The sequence below is a fragment of the Cygnus olor genome, chromosome 1 (genome assembly GCF_009769625.2).
Source record: "Cygnus olor isolate bCygOlo1 chromosome 1, bCygOlo1.pri.v2, whole genome shotgun sequence".
NCBI classification, from domain to species: Eukaryota; Metazoa; Chordata; class Aves; order Anseriformes; family Anatidae; genus Cygnus; species Cygnus olor.
In genome coordinates this window covers 64497873-64514335 of record NC_049169.1, presented here as the reverse complement: position 1 = coordinate 64514335, position 16463 = coordinate 64497873, and the positions used below count along the sequence as shown (strand labels likewise).

General features: G+C 43.3%; 1 protein-coding gene across 7 annotated transcripts in view; it reads right to left on the bottom strand.

The window, feature by feature from the left end:
- The window catches only part of IQSEC3 (IQ motif and Sec7 domain ArfGEF 3), a 99374-nt gene that overhangs the window by 69737 nt on the left and 13174 nt on the right, over positions 1–16463 (bottom strand). The window contains exon 1 of one of the 7 annotated variants that reach the window (XM_040562082.1): positions 3790–3930. The exons of 5 other annotated variants lie outside the window; for them this stretch is intronic. The gene's annotated coding sequence lies outside the window, so the exon portion shown is untranslated. Of the gene's footprint in view, positions 1–3789; positions 3931–16463 lie in introns of those variants that run through there. One more of the 7 variants, XM_040562092.1, reaches the window with a different exon arrangement.

Here is a 16463-nt window from a genome sequence, read left to right as displayed (position 1 = left end):
ATCAGACAGTGAAGATCATACTGCCAAAGTTTTGTTCCAGCACGGACAAGGTTCACTGAAAGAGTATGCTAGGTTGTTCCAGAGGGATGCTATTTTGGAACCCGCAGGGTTTTAACATAGCAAAAAAAAAAATTTATGTCTTGCCAAAGGAATGCTCTTCAAATAACTTAACTGGAAGAGATTGTATTTCTCTTCAGGTCTTATCATGGCAGGACTTGGATTCTATTCCCAATTTTACATCCAAACTGTGACCCATTCTTAGTTGGACAGAGAGAGAAATTTCTATCTAGAAAACCAGGCTGCATTATAGACTGAAGGCTCATGGTTAGGTTGCACTTGGAATGGACCACTCTTTTCCAGCACTTACGGAGATTTCACAGTGACTACTGCCACAGGACAGCTTAAGCCTCTTTGCAAAACAGTGATGAATTGTGTAAGAGGCATCAATGGAGAAAAAACAGTGGGTTTATTTTTCTGCTTCAGCCACTGTGTGTAACTGTATGCCATGATAAAACTGCATGGTTCAGGTAGCATTGTTAAGATGCTGTCTGGAGTAGTCAGCTTTCACTATTTACATAGCTGAAAACACTGAGCTGATCCGTGTGCTTCTGGATACGAGGCTATTTTAAAAAATCAATAGTCAAAACCAGCGTGAATTTGCGTTAGTGAAAAATTTCAGGTATCAATGGGAGACTATATTTTGTGGAGAAGAGTCATCTAAAAGGACGCTTTAGGCAAAACAGAACATTACTGCAAATTTATTGGCATCAATAGCACGTACAATAGCCTACGCACAGATGTATCTGGTTTGGAGACTTGTAGATCCTATCTGATCAACAGCTTTAATGGGAGTATCAGCTCTTGCTATCAGGAGAAGCAGCTCTTGATATCAGAAGCTACTGTTCTTATACAGTAGCTAGGTAAATGACAATAATTGAGTCATTTTATAATTTGTTTTTTATTCATTCTGTAGCTGAGTGAATAAAGTGAAAATCAATGAATAATATATTCAATGAGCTTTGTGATATTCCTCATTCTAGAATCAGTTTGTCCAGCTGTAATTATTAGAAAACCTCATAGGTTCTGTGGCAATGTTTCTATGCAATCAGCTTACCAACAGTTCTGAGACAGGATCAGAGATTCCAGCAAAAGGTAACCATATTCCAAGATTCCCCATTAAAAAAACAAAAGAACCAAAACAAACAAACAAACAAAAGAAGATTCCCCATACAGAAAAATGCTGAAAGGATTCCAGAAGTTCCATAGCTTTCCAATGATGCACAGGGAGACCTCTGTATAGAGTCCAAGGTATGGAATATAATGGGGGAGTTTGGACACCTGTGTGCAATTTTTACTCTTTTCAGAGGAAACGTCATAACTGTTATCAGTATGCTAGCCAGAAAAGAGTAAACAAAGCTTATTATGTCTTTGGCCACTTACTTGCTCGAGTAAGCTTCAATTCTACATCTAATCATCCTTTGTCCCTGAAGTTTTCTCAAGGCAGAATGGATTTGACTGAAATAGACTGCACCCTGGCTATATGCAGCTCTTCAGCATCACACTCTCAAATGCTGAACCTTAGTCTTATTAAACTGTTAGCACTGCTGGTATAGAGAAGAGCGCCAGAGAATGCCCCAGCACTGGGGTAAGGTGCCACATATATACTGTTTCCAAACTTTTTAATCTTCCACAGCACATACAAAAGAAGCAGCTGGCCAAGAGTAAGGGTTGAAATGGAATCTAATTGTTATTCATCTGGGATCTCCTCCAACTCCCACTAAAACACTATTTCCACTGAGTTTGTATATGATCTGATTTCAAGTCCCATGCAGTGAATCCTAGCCAATTCAGCTCTTAAGGGCTGTCCTGACTGAAATGCTAACTATCTGCATTCAAATTAAGGCTCTTCCTACTTGCGAACAGATCTTATTCTTGTGTCTGTTGCATGAGAAATGTCATTTATTGCCATTTCAAGCAGGAGAATCGGTAAACAATATGGCTTCTCATGCAGCAGCCTCCCCTAGCAATGTCTATATTGTCCTCTCTGTCTTCACATCTAATTATATTCAACCCTAAACACTTTCAAATGGGATTATTTTTCTATGGCTAGCAGAATCAACAGCCTGATCCTAAGAGCCCCTAATGATTCTATACTGAATGCTTCTTGAGTATGGGTTTAGAGTGAGGACGCAGTTCTGAGGAATCTGTGGCTCACGTATAATCCACAACATATGATCCAGCAAGAGCCACAAAAAGACTGAAGCAACAGCAAGAGAAGTGTGAATTATCCCACTTATCCGTACAGACTGTGTGCCAGCATCACAAAGTTCTACACGACTTACTGTGTCCCCTTAAGTTGATGCTGAGAGCAGGCACAGCCTGCAGTAGAATGAGGTGTGCTTCACCTTCAGGGGAAACAAGCAAACAAACAAAAAAACCCAGTAGTACTTAGCTGCCCTATCTGCTGAGATCAGTGAACCTCTTGCAGGTGCCAGGCACATCATTTAGGAATACCTGAAAAGCCCTTTGACATCCTTGGGCTGAAGATGCTTTGAAAGAGCGAAGTGGTGGCATGCTGCAAGTATACTACCCTCCCTGTGCTCCCGAGGCACATCCCTTTGGGTGAAGGATGATTTGTTGAGGCATTCCATGGAAGCCTGAGCTGCCACAGCCTGTGCTCTGCTCGTTTTCTGAGGTAAACAGGCAACCTCAGACCTCAGTAACGTCAATTCTGAACTTCTCACAAGAGCTAAATCCTGTCTGAAGGGAAAAGAGCAGTAGGAATGATCTCTGTGTTTAGTTATCTCATCTCTTGTCTTACATCCTCCTCTCATGAGTGTGCCAGAAGGCCAAAAGGAGACCTCTGATTGTCTTGTACGACCTGCATAACGGGCTTTTCTGGTTGTTGATACCGTGTGTGGGAGACTGAGTGAGCTGCATTCCTGTTCTACCTAATTCACAGTGACTGGAGAGGAAAATCTTTGCTCTGAATCTGCAGGGACTTGAACCTATGTCTCTCTCCCTTCCCAAATGAGCTCTGAATCCAAAAAACTTACCTGCAAAAATGCTAAGCTGGATTTGAGTTTCAGCCTTCAAATCTTTTTCTTAGTCTTCTCACTGGAAAATTGTACTATTGCATTTGGAATGCCATACCCATCATCAAAACATATTTAATATAAAACATACTATTAATCTCTGTAAGAGACTAGCAGAACACTCTCATTGCTTTTGTGTTCTTTGAGCTTTCCCAAGTAACTCTTGCCACTTTTCAGGGTCCTTCTTTGTTTAACCTACACCAGAACACTTGTTGGGATAGGAAACCGAAGCTCAGTGCTGGCCCTGGGGCAGTGCCTGTTGCCCAGGAATGTTCCAGCATGGCTGCCTGACTCAGCCTCTGCTCTAATTTTTGAAGTTGTCGTGCCTTATACGTGTCTAAATTAAAATATACTCTTGCATTAAAATGATATATAGAATTCAACTTCAAAAGCTGTCTCAGAAACTGTCTCCCCTTTGTGACAACAATGCACAGTCCCACTCATTTCTTCGCTCCACAAAGTGCTGTCAAACATGTCCAGTCATCGAGCACTCACTGCAGCAAAACTGTTCATCTTTCAAAGGCAGCAGTCTCAAAGCTCTTTATAAACCCCACTGGCAGACACCTCGTGCTACCCCCTGCAAGGGAAGTGAGTAACACTCCTCTAGTCACACAGGGGGAAGCTGAGGTAAAGTGAGACAATACAATCTCCCCACTGTCACACAGCAAGCCTGTCTGTAGCATGAAGCTCCTACCTTTCTAATGCCTCGGTCCTGGTTTCTAAGCAATAGCCCAAGCTTCCTCTCCATTCAGCTGCTCAAATTGCTGCAAAGGATTAAGAAGGTACCAGGAACCAGAAGAATTAATTTCAGAGGGGAGGAAGAAACCGGCACAAAGAATTCAACAGGTTACGGGGCGGTGGGGCGGGGAGTGGGGGGAAACGTGTATACTGATTAAGAGACAGAAACAGCCTACGCTTAACTGCTGAAGCTTGCAGCTGTCAAATCTATCCCTCCCATACTGCTTTCCCCTGCCCGGATTTGTGACAATCTGCAAAGCAAAAAGCCTCTTTAGATGAGGGAGAAACTTTCTAGTGAATGGAGTGCAAGTCACTTCTGCCAGCAGCTCACCTGGCCAGGTGCTCCCCTAAAGGTCATGGTAAGTTCCTTTACTGGGAGGCAGCCCCAAGGAACAGAATTGAGCACTTCTTGAAAGGAGTGGCATGTTAATCCTGGTGCTCTTCTACATAGCCTAAACTGTGGTCCCAAAGGAGTATGTCTGTCCTAGAAGTAGTATGCTGTGCCGACCTGAATTGAGCATCATCCTTGCTCTGGCAGGGCTAAAAAAAAAACTGAAAAGATAAAAGAACTTGAACCTGAGGAACATAAGCCTGGTTGTTACAGACTAGGCAAACCAAACCCTTACAGAAAACGAAGGCAACAGAAAATGGGAATGGGCTCACATCACTAATAAACAACAGGAACAGGAATGAACCTAACCTGTACTGCTTGGTTGTTACTAGCATGCTAGTTTTACAGGTATTCTAACCACTCTCCTCTCCAAAAGACAAAATATAACCCCACTAACACAGCCAGAACCTCCAGTTGTTTGTCAGCACACCACATAAGCAACACCTTTCTGTTGACATCACCTCTAAGGCTCGTAAAAGTCTTGCAGCAGCATGCAAATGGGAACAGCAGCACCTGGCTAAACATCTGCTTGTATGTTGAGAGTAGAGAATGGAGCCCCTGATGTTTTCTTATGGAGAAAGAACCCTCTTAGCTTGAGCTAAAAGAGGATCTTTATGAGAATGCATAGGTGTCACTGGAATTATTTCCTCCAGTTTCCAGGACTACTTAAACAAAACATTCTACATCTTCCTACTATAAAGCAAAAAGCAGATGGCATGTATGCATGAAGAAACTAGAGATAAAGGATATGTCTGGAACTTGCATCTATTTCATGGGATCATTAAAAATGGTAACTTTCCCCAAGGCACACATTAACAGTCTACTTGAGTTCTCACACCTCGCCTGCTTCCATTCAGGCAGAAGGTTTATCAGGAGGTGGGAAGTGTGCAGCATAAGCAAGATATTTAATTTGGGTTGATTTAATAAAATAACCAGACTGAAAAGTTGCAACATGCCCTAACGGGCGACAATATATCTCTTTTACTAACTGATTGTCACTAATAGGCACTGCTCTCAAAGGAAAAAGTAAAAAGGAGAGCCAGCAAAATGAGTCTTGGCCAGGCAATGGGAACAATTACCAAAAAACTTTCATACAAGCATTTGAGACATTCTCTCTTCATCAAACCACATAGACAAATAAAATGCAGACCCCCACAAAATTATATTTATCCTCTTCCATGATTGATCCCAACACATAGTCCTCCTGCATGTTGAATTTCCAGTATGATGAAAGAACACAGGAGCAAACAGACATAGGATGCATGCAGAGTGGAAATCAGCCTTCTCCTCCTTCCATGTTGATCTAGCATTGTGCCTCGGCTTTGGTTTTAGGTTTGAGAAGGCTGTCAACCTTTGCAGATTCCCAGAAGCAGGAGTTCTGCTGAGCCTGCCAGTAGGAAGGCCATCTCACTATGCTTATTCATATGGAATAGTTAGGAGTTCTCAGCACATTGCAACTTATGTCACCAATCCTCAACACCAATTCACATCACTGCTGTGCAGGCTCCCTTCTTCTGCCGACTAATCTTGCTGCTTGGGAGAGCTTTCAGAGTTGAGAAGTATTGGCACACTTGAAATTTCAGCTAATCCCCTCTCAAAAGGCACTGTTGCTATTCTTGGAATAATGAGTAGGAAGTTTCCTTGCTCTGTTAATGGGTACAATTAGAGGCAAAATTGTTGCGTCATTTCTGACAGTGAGCTCCAAAGATGCCATGACCAATATCACTTCCGCTTGAAGCCAAAAGAAGTCAAAGCAGTCACGATTTTGTCTGAATGACAATGCATCAAATGACAACTGGTCAGAAATTGCTAGAGTCCAAACACTCTCCTGAAAACAAATGCTTTTTTTTTGCCCAGAAGAAATACTTTCAGATTTTTCATGTTGGTCTACTTTTTTAAAGACCTTCCACATGAAATGGAAAATCCTTCCTTTTCCAACGGAAAATCCAGTAACAAATACTAGTCTGCTGATTCTTACGCATCACATTCTACTGAAAGACATAGGTTCTCATGAGACCTTATCATATATTGAAAATGTGTGGGTGGTTTCTTAGCCAGTTTTAGTGTTCATATATATTCTCAAATGGTGCCAGAGAAAGATTACAAGAAATCCTTATGCTTGTGCTCAGTGGAAAGGGCTTCTGAATTCTAACTAAGCTGTGTTACTTCTTACAACGGAGAAGCTATTCTCTTGCAGAGTAGCCAACAGGTGCTGTTATTCTGGTAGCACAATTCCATCCTCATGAACTAAGTGCAGTGTTTTCTCCCTCATGGTAGCATCGTCTCTCTCTTTAGGGTAACTGAACTTTATCTGAGAAAACAACCTCCCTGTAAAATGGTGTTAGTACTGCTCAGAACAGCCTGTGAAGATGTGCCCCTGCACAGACACATGCAAACACACACTTGCACCCCATCCTCTGGCATTATGATGTCTGCTTTCTTGCTGTAGCTGTGATAAAGACATTGCAATGCTATTCATTGATCTGGGACATGTCACAGGTTCTTCCCCATGCAGCAGTAGCAACCATGGAGACATATGTAATTGCGTTCATATTGAGAAGGGGAAATGTTAGAAACCTGATTGCTGGAGAAGATATGAAAGAGAGAAGAATTAATGTTGCAATACTAAACTTAAGTATCTTAAGTCCTCAACCTGTGTGAGGGGCACAGCTAAGCAAAGAAGACAGTGAAGATATTTTTGCCCTCTGTGGCTCTACTTGTACATTCTGTACAATGAAGGTTTTATTGGGCTTACACGGCAGGGTTTTGTATGGGGGCACTGGGGAGGACTGAAGGAGTGGCCTCCGTGAGCAGAGCCCAGCAGCTGCCCCATGTCAGGTCAGAGCCAGCTCCAGCCAGCTCCAAAAGGGACCCACCGCTGGCCAGAGCCGAGCTGGTTGTGCCTCTGTGAGAGAAGATTTAGGGAAAAAAAAAAAAAAAAGAAAGAAAAAAAAGAAAAAAAACTGCTGTACAGCAGCAGCTGGGAGAGAGGAGCAAGAAAATGAGAAGCAGCCCTGCAGCCCCCAAGGTGAGTGCAGCAGGAGGTGCTCCAGGCACTGGAGCAGAAGTTCCCCTGCGGCCTGCGGAGAGGCCCCTGGAGGAGCAGGCTGTCCCCCTGCAGCCCATGGGTCCCACACGGAGCAGATCTCCACGCTGCAGCCCCTGGAGGAGCCCCCGGTGGAGCAGGTGGATGTGGCCTGGAGGAGGCTGCGGCCCATGGAGAGCCCCCGCAGGAGCAGGCCCCGGGCCGGAGCTGCAGCCCGTGGAGAGGAGCCCACGCAGGAGCAGGGGGTCTGGGGGGAGCTGCCGCCCGTGAGGGACCCGTGCTGGGGCAGTTTGCTCCTGGGGGATGGACCCCATGGTACGGAGCCGTGTGGGAGCAGTTCTTGAAGAGCTGCTGCTGCCTGTGGGCAGCCCCCGCAGGCTCAGTTCGGGAAGGACGGCATCCTGCGGGAGGGACCCCACGGGGAGCAGGGGCCGGCAGCAGGGGCAGGGAGTGACCGTGAAGGAACGGCAGAGACAAAGTCTTAGGGACTGACAACAGCCCCCATTACCCGCTCCCCTGCGCCACTCAGGGGGAGGAGGTAGAAGAGGGTGAGTAGAGTAAGATGTTTTTAGTTTGCTTGTAGTTTCTCACTGCTCTAGTCTGCTAGTGATAGGCAATAAATATATTAATCTCCCTATGCCGAGTCTGCTTTGCTCGTGATGGTAATTGGTGAGTGATCTCCCTGTCCTTATCTTAACCTACAAGCTCTTTTTTTCAATGTATTTTCTGCCTCCAGCCTTTTGATGATGGGGAGTGCAAAAGTGGCATGGTGAAGCTGAGCTACCTACCATTGTGAAACCACCACAAATGTACAGCAGCTGTTCAGAAGAGGAACGATACACAACTTTTTTAACACTTCTATTAATCTTCTAAGTGCTTTATAAGGGGGGTAGGTAAGAAAGAGACAGAGAGAGTGCCATTAATTTGTAGCTCTCTCTTAGGTGGGATTTGGCAGTCAGTATGCTGCACAGCTGTGTAAAGAGGAGCTCTGAGCCAGGGATATCTAAACAAACCCCCTCTCTAGCAAAAGATACTGGAAGATCATATAGGGTTTCAAGTTTGCCTGTGTGATTACAAACAGGGAAGTTACCCCTTCACTTGTGTTTGATAATTTAGTTTTCTCACATCAGTAGAAACTACAGAATGAGAATCCTTTATAGAAGAAAAAAATGTGAAAATATTGAGAACAGGTGCACATTGAGGCTCATCTTGTTCAAGACTGGCAGATGGAAATGTTTTAGGAGCAAAACTGGGCATTGCTTGTGCTGCATTCTTGCCACCTGCAAGGGTATGTTTCTCTCCTTTAAAAAGAATTAGAGCGAGATCTTTGTGTTTAGGACAACAAAACTCATAGCAAAATCAGAATCAGGGTGACTCCAAAGGAAACAGACTGTGACAAGTTTTCATTGCAGTTGCTAGACTTCCTTCACTGAGCTCAAAAAGAGTCTGTTTAGCAACACTCAATGTCCTACAGCTATGCTTCTTCAGGCTGCATTCATGTCAACTAATATAAGCTAAGTGCATTAGTCTAGGCATACAGTTGAAGACTTCCAAGAAAAATGGAAGGGTGTGCTGCAGTGGGTGCCACTCTTCCAGCTGAGCCTTCACTGAATCAGTGCCACGGCATAGCGCTGCAAGGTCTAGTGTGCCTAGCAAGATGTACTGCCAAAGTCACTTGAACTCCTTGTAAGACTAAATGGATGCTTTTTCAGCTCCATGCTTGCATGCCTAAACCTGGAGTCTTCTGTCAAATTCCATTTGTTTACCAGAAATCACCAGGGCCATGCTCCTATGCACCATCTAATGGCCTGGTCTCAGTTGGTTAGCCTAACACCTGCACAACAGATTTTGTGCAAGAAATGGCAGTTCTGATCACAGGGGACTGATGCCTTCTGTCCCAGAGGCAGCCGTGTCTCAGTGGCAGGTAATGGTCCGTCTGAGTACTCCGAATGTAGAAGGGTTCTGTAAATGGAAATTAATATTCTTCTGGCTTGGAAACAAAGTACATTGTCCCTCAGGGCAAGAAGGGAATTCCAGTCTGCAGCCATTATTTGATGGAACTGTTTCCAATTACATATCCTCTGAACTCTTTAATTCACAAACTCCTAAGTGGGGGAATGCTTCTGAAAAGCCTCATTAAGGTTGTGTATGGAGGGAGACAAATTTTTAACTGCTTAAACTAGTGCTTCAGTGTAACGTATGAATGCCAAAGATCTCTCTGATAAAGCTCACTGTATGCAACTGTCACAAACTAATGGAAATTTAATTGCACTGCACTGTAAGAGCCCCTGTGAAAAGCACACCAAAGCCTCTAATAGACCGTTGAACTGGGATTTTAGAGGAGAAGTAGAACCCTTTGGAATGGGCACCTTGAGGGCATGCTTGGAAGAGGAGGCCTATGATAGTTGCATCAAACGGATGCTCTGCAGATGATCTGTGGCACTGGTCACTGCTAGGGGCCATGCACACAAGGGAACTGCATGCCAGACATTCCTTAGGAAAATTAAATAGCAAAGTGACTACAGGATGAGCTAAGCTTTCATATGTGTGTACAGTTCTGCATTACGCCGATTCTGGAAATCTGCCCAGAAATCCAATGGTGGCTGGCTGAAATGGGTAAGATAATAAAGCTTGGCAGGATATTCCTCAATATTCTTTACTCAGCAGTTCAGTGTCATAGCCTTGTTTTCCTTCACGATCCTTAAAATGGGAAAGACAATTATTTGTGTCCTTCCTTATCACCTTCTACTCCATAACCAAACGCTGAACTCTTAAAGGTCTGAAAGTATGTCTGTAGTTAGACTGACTCCTCAACTTCTAGAAGCCAAAGCACAGCTGAGGGCAGGAGGTGCTAATGAGACGCTAGTAAGCAGAGAAGGGGTGATTGTGATTTGAAACGCTCTGGGTTTTTTTCTCCTTTATATAGTACCCAGAGTTTGGCAGTCTCTATGCAGACGTGAAAGATGCAGGCCATCTTAGACGAACAAAACAACTTGGTCTTCTCATGTGCCAAGTGCTCTGAACAAAATCATGGGAATGCCTAGAAAAATATTTATGTTCCTTAATCACAGTCCCTGAGGTGTTATGGCAGGGGAGGGAGGAGTTTGATTATGTGCATTTAAGTCTTTGCCACTGTTCTTTTTTTTTTTTCCTGGAAGATTCTAAGCTCAAAGATTTTGTCATATTCTTTCATGCCATCCCTCAGTCTCATTATCTGCCGATCATCCCTCTTTCTAGATGACACCATGGCTTGCTTTCTATAGTCATTGAGTTGTATTTATGACATCTTACTTCTGCAGTAATTAAAATTTCTGTAATATTCTTCATTTCCTCTGCTCTCTGTGTCATTTTCAAGTTGTGTTTCTCTTGTTCTTTTGCTCTATTGCTAGAGGCTCCAAGTTTGTTGGAAAGTGTTTTGCTGCCTGCAGTGCAAATAGAATAAAGGTTCTGTGGATTTTTGTGGCTAGATATCGACTGCACAGATGCTTCTGCCAGGAAAAGAAAAATAGAATCAGTGACTTTGTAGAGGCTGGTACTGAGAGCCCCAAGTATCAGGATGAAATCAGGAGGTTCCTGCACTTCGTTCCCTTTCCTCAGCCCTTCTTCTGCTTGTAAAGGCACAGAAAGACTGTGGCAGCCTCAGCATCTCACAAAGATCAAGAGGATGGCACTTAAATTTATTGTTTGACCTCGGACAAAATAAAAATTCTCTCTTTCTCGCCATGGGATGCTTTTGACCAATGGGGGACTCATAAGAAGAAAAACCTACAAAGAGCAAGACAAAAAAGGGAAAGAAACAGAGGGTGATGGAAGCACAGGAGATGGATGTGAAGTGGCATCGTGGGTTTTAGGCATCCTAATTCTGCCTTGGCAGCTAATTAAGTCAGGGCTTTTAAATCAATCCAAGGAGTGCTCCAATGAAAGTAAAGATGAGAAACTGTTAATAATAGAAAGAGATGGAGGATACAGTCTGGAAGAAAGAAAAAAGAGAATTGTACAGACTAACAGAATTGAAATTCAGATGCATCTGGAGGCTGCTCCCAGACGAATCTGCAGACATCTCCACTGATGGGCTCCATTACGAAGTACAAGTGGCTGTGAGGTAATTGCAAACCTCCAGGATCAAGCCATACTAACACATTTGAGGACGAGAAACTTGCCACATCACCCTTAGCTCTCCATGAAGCAGTAACGCTGGCATCTAAGAATAGATTGCTCAACACGCTCCAGCAGTAAGGCCATCTGGCCCAGTAGCAGCAACTTTTGATGTCCAAATGCCATCCTGCAGAATGCGCCGAGGCTTTGTGACTCCTGGGTGGCATGCACCTCTGAACTGTAGTAAGTCTGATCAGTTGATAGCATTAGCTGCTACATCATGTTCTCTTTCCAGTTGTTTATTATTTTGCTTTATTTGTTTAATTAACCCAGCCTTCTGCAAGAAAGGCCTAGGCAGCAGTCAGGCTTCTGTTTAACTTCCTTCATAAAAACAACTGCTGTCAGACAGTGTTGGGGCTGGAATGACTGCAAGATCCTTTACAAATTCAGCAGCATAAATCACTTTCCTGAAACTCATTTGTCTTAACGAGTTTTTCTATCAATGTTCTCCTTATTAGCTCTCCTTGGGAAAGCTTTCAGTCTGTCTCAAGACCCTCAGTCTGTTAAAGAAGGAGGCAAAATGATGGCAACTGAGTAAGCAGATGAAAAACTATGCATATGTTATAAAAGGCTGACTGTTGCACTCGTGTACCTGTAAATGCTTTCTGGGGAAATGCAAGGCAAAATAACGTGTTTTGCTTTTTGCTTCTTTAGCATTTATAAATGCTGCCTTCATATGGCACTGAGTTTTAAATTTCAGACCTCCTTTCATCTCACAGTTTTTACTCAACCTTACCACCTTTTTCTTTTGTGTCAGATCCTTACTGAAAGGAACCTGGTAGGGCTTTTGGTCTTGACAGTGGGTATTAGGGAAGAAGTGGATGGGGGATGAAAGTAGGGTAACTTCTGTTCTGTTTTGGAAGGGTTTTGGTGATGATGATTTTTTTTTCCTTTTTAAAGGAAAATTAAATAATGGGAGTGTGGAAGGAAAGCAGTCCTGTCAGTGTTGTCTTCCTGTGATGTTCCAGTTTATGGTTCTCCAATATCCTGACTGTATTCTCCATCAAAAATGAGTTAATAGGGGAATGAAGACTTCATGCTTTGAGTGTTTGGAAAACTAATATCTGTTGGGCCTAAAAAAAGGTAAATTAAAAGAAAAAAATGTTGCCTGGTATATCTTTGTCTCACTGGTGATAGAACCAGAATGGGTATGACCTTTGAGATATGCAGAGATATGCAGCAGTGCACACAACAGCTGCTGTGGCACTGGGACCCATGCCACATCCATTACCACAGTGAATTGTTCTCTTACTGACTACAGGCATTGTTGACTAGAGTGCAACCCTTCTTTCTTGTTTGCTTATTCAAGATATTTTTTAGTTAGCAATGCAGCCTGTATTTCTACCAAGGCTGAAATAGTCTTCCCTCTTGACTGTTCAATACAGCTACTAAAAGTTTAATTAAATCTGCATCTGTTGCTTGTGGGCCCTGTAGAACTCCAAGGGCCTCTGCTCCCTCCTCACTTACGTCTGTTCATGGCATGGGCTTCCACTGGGCTGCTTTCGTCGCGTTGAAGGGTTACTCTCAATTTACGTCAAAGTAAACAGAACCAGTATTATGCACTGTGTAGGAGACAATGGGAACAGACCAAGTATGGGAGTAATTTCCTTTTTTAGATCTATAGTTAATTCTGTAGAAAATCTGTTCTGAATGCTGCTTGGGAGATGGCTTGATCTGTCTTTTCTTGAAAACCTATTCTTATGTAATTAATAATTAAAACAACAACATCAAAAGCCTGATTGAGAAAATCTGTTTGGATTCTTTATACTCAAATCCCCAAACAGCCAATGAATGCATATGCAGAAAACCTGTGTCAAGGAAATTCAGTGTGTTTTTCTACACAGGAGATTTTCAGCTGACTGTGGAATTGCTACACTCTTTCTACCATCACAGTTACGATTCGGCGAGCAACATGGGGCATCAGAAGCTCTCTGGTGAATAGATCGTGTGTCAACACAAGTTACACAAAAGGGTGTAAGCATTCCCACTTGTGCACCAGCATTGTGCCACTGGAACAGCATTCCCATCCTCCAAAACTGGCCAGAAATATCCTCAGTGGAAGGACCTGCTATTATTAACTAGAATATCTATTAGCAAATGAGGCAATTTCTGTCTTGGTACTAGTGGAAATCACAAGGCTGAAAAGACAAAGACCAGCTTGAACCATTCAGTGAAAAGGAGTTCCCTGAGAGGTAGAACCTTACAAAGGAAGAGAGAAAGGGAGGGGTCAGTAGCAAGTAATCAACCTACGCTGGCACTCATGATGAGCATGATAAAATTGAGATGTTACTTTTCCAGATTCATATCAAGTTATGAAGCTAAAGAACCTCTCCTGCTGCATTTGAGGAACCTTTTTTTCATAATTTATATGAATATCAGTGCTTGGGAAAGTGAAAGATTAATAACAACTGCTTGGTGCTGAGCACAGTGCAGGTGAGGCTTCCCTTGTGCAGCTCTGCAGTTTCTCCTCACTTGCAGCACCTACACCAGCCCAGTCCTGAGCACCTGTGTGACTGCGAGCACAACTGGATCCTGCTAGTCCACACCTATCCATCCACATAGCTCTGCTGCTGACATAGAAAGCTCTGTTATCTCTGATATTCCTCTGTTATCCCATGATATTCCAGTTTGGATTGTGCATACAGCTCTGCTGGTGCATTAGAATCCAGTCTTAGGCTTTCCCGTGTTATTCAAGTCTTGCTCCTTCAAGCACTCTCACCAATGTTGCCAGTCATGCAGCATCTACTAGTCCTTGGTGCAACATTTTTCTTTGAGTCCTGCAGTATCACCGCTGCCAGTTCTCTGCATCTCCTCCTCAAACTGCAGACCTCTCACATTCACCTCAATTCAGACCAGCAACTCCTATCTTGTAAATGAAGTTCTGGACTTGTGCAGCAACTCTGCTGATCAAACTTGAGTTTTCCAGTTGGGGAAATACCTACACTACAAGGGTTGACACAAGTCACTAAGCTCACTTCAATGAGCAAAGTCAAGGTAGCCTCCAGGCATGACACCTACTTCATGAACTTCTTGCCTTCGAAGCTTTCCCTGCCCAGCAGAGGGTAGTGGCAGCAGACAAAATGCACTGTTTCAGTTTAAATAAGAGCATCTCCTGCTATGGTGTTAGTATCAACAAATACATCCATAAAGTTTGTGATGAAACAAAGCTGCAGCTGCTGAGGATCTTATAGCACCTGCCAGATTGCCTACTAAAATACCTTAGAAATGGAGTGCCAAGGAACATTGAAACATCTTTTAGCTCTATGGCCTGTGGTCTGGCAGATGACACTGAGGAATGCTACATTTACTTTTAGTAGTATCAGTTTTCTGATATGCAGCTATGGGTCTTTGTTTCAGCTGACAGCAGGAACTGGGTAACGGGTCAGCATTTTGTTTCCCTCTAGAGCCCACCTGTTTTCTGGTGCACTGTCAGAAGTTCCCAAAGCTCAACTTCCTCTTGCTTAGAAGCCTACACTTAGTTCTTTCCTTCTTGTAGCACGAATTCCTTTTTGCTTATTCTAAAGCTGTCTTCTAAAACTGTCTCTGGAGCCTTCTCAGTCTCAGGTTCAGAATGTGGTCACTTATTCTTTGAAACACAAAACACAGGTCAAAAGAGATAATTTTTTTTCTGTAGTCATCTCCACACCACTAAACAAAACAGTCAAATATAAGTCGTTTTTTAAATGATTGGGTAAATCCTTCTTTCAATCATTCCTTAATGTTGATTTTGTTAATTCACTGGATTCCTGAAACTCATGTAAGTTTTCAGATGTAAAAACAGGACATGAACTGACATGAAGCACTTAAGACTGTTCACCCAGCTAGTCGTGAGTGAATATATATGTTGATTTACTTTTGTAGCCCTCATTCCTTCAGACTTCACCTCTCTGCACAGAGATGTATGTCTAGAGGGAAACACAGAAGGAAGATGTATTCTCTTGGGGATTCAGGTGCATCAGTCACGTGCCCCTTCACCCTACTGATTCACTATTCAGACCCTGCAGACGTGCCATGCTCCCCATCCTCCCGTCAACAGCTACCTTGGAATCCAGCAACAGAAGCCTTCATCACAGCCATGCTCTCAGCAGTGCTGTATTCCTATGCTGCCATCATGGTGTAGCTGCCATCTGCACTACTGGCCTCTTGCAGCAGAGCTGCAGAATGGTGGTTTTGTGGGAAAAAGAGGATGTAACTGCTAGGAGAAAGAGGAGCAGGGGCCAGGCAAGTAAGGATGAAAAAGAGGTACTGTCTGGAAGGAGACTGAAGTTGTGAGAGGGGGTCCATATTCTCTTCCTGAGGGCAAGTTTCATTCTTTCTGGTATCATTTCAAATGCTGCTGTTGCTATCAGAAGCCAAACAGGTTCTAACTTTTCTTCCTAATGTTAATAAAAGGAGTAATAATTGAGAAATGTCATGAGTTGGTCATATTTTAGCTTTTTTCTTTTTTTGAGATATCTCCAATCATCCTGCATCCCAAGGGACAGTTACTAATTGTGCCTCCTGCTAGTGTTCACCCCAAGGAATTCAAAACAGCAGCAAATAAAATCGGAATGGAGAAATAACAAATAGAGCTGGAAGATAAAGGAAAGAGAGTGACGTCTTGATTCTCAGATGCAGAGTCCTTTCAAGTGGAGGAAATCGTTATTCTCCTACAATGCAAGCTGAGAGGAAAAAGCAACCACCATAAGTAACTCCTTGCTAGTAAGAGAAAGGAACTCCAGAAAAATCCAAAGCACATTTGTATCCTTAAGGTATTCCTGCCCTTGTTCCAGATCTCTCTCGTCATCTCTTTTCATTCCCAAATGCAGGCTAGGTCTATACCAAATACATCCCCTGACTGTGGGAAATGGCTTCAAGCTGCAGAAAAATTCCCCAAATGTGTCCCCCTTTCATACATGCATGACAGCGTGCCAAAGAGCATCCTTCAGGTTTATAAAGTGGTGGAGTCTGCCCCAATACTTACTGAAAACAAAGGCCTGCCAAAATGCCATGTTATAAGACAAGTCCCTGTACAAAGGGACAGTAAGAGAAAATCAGA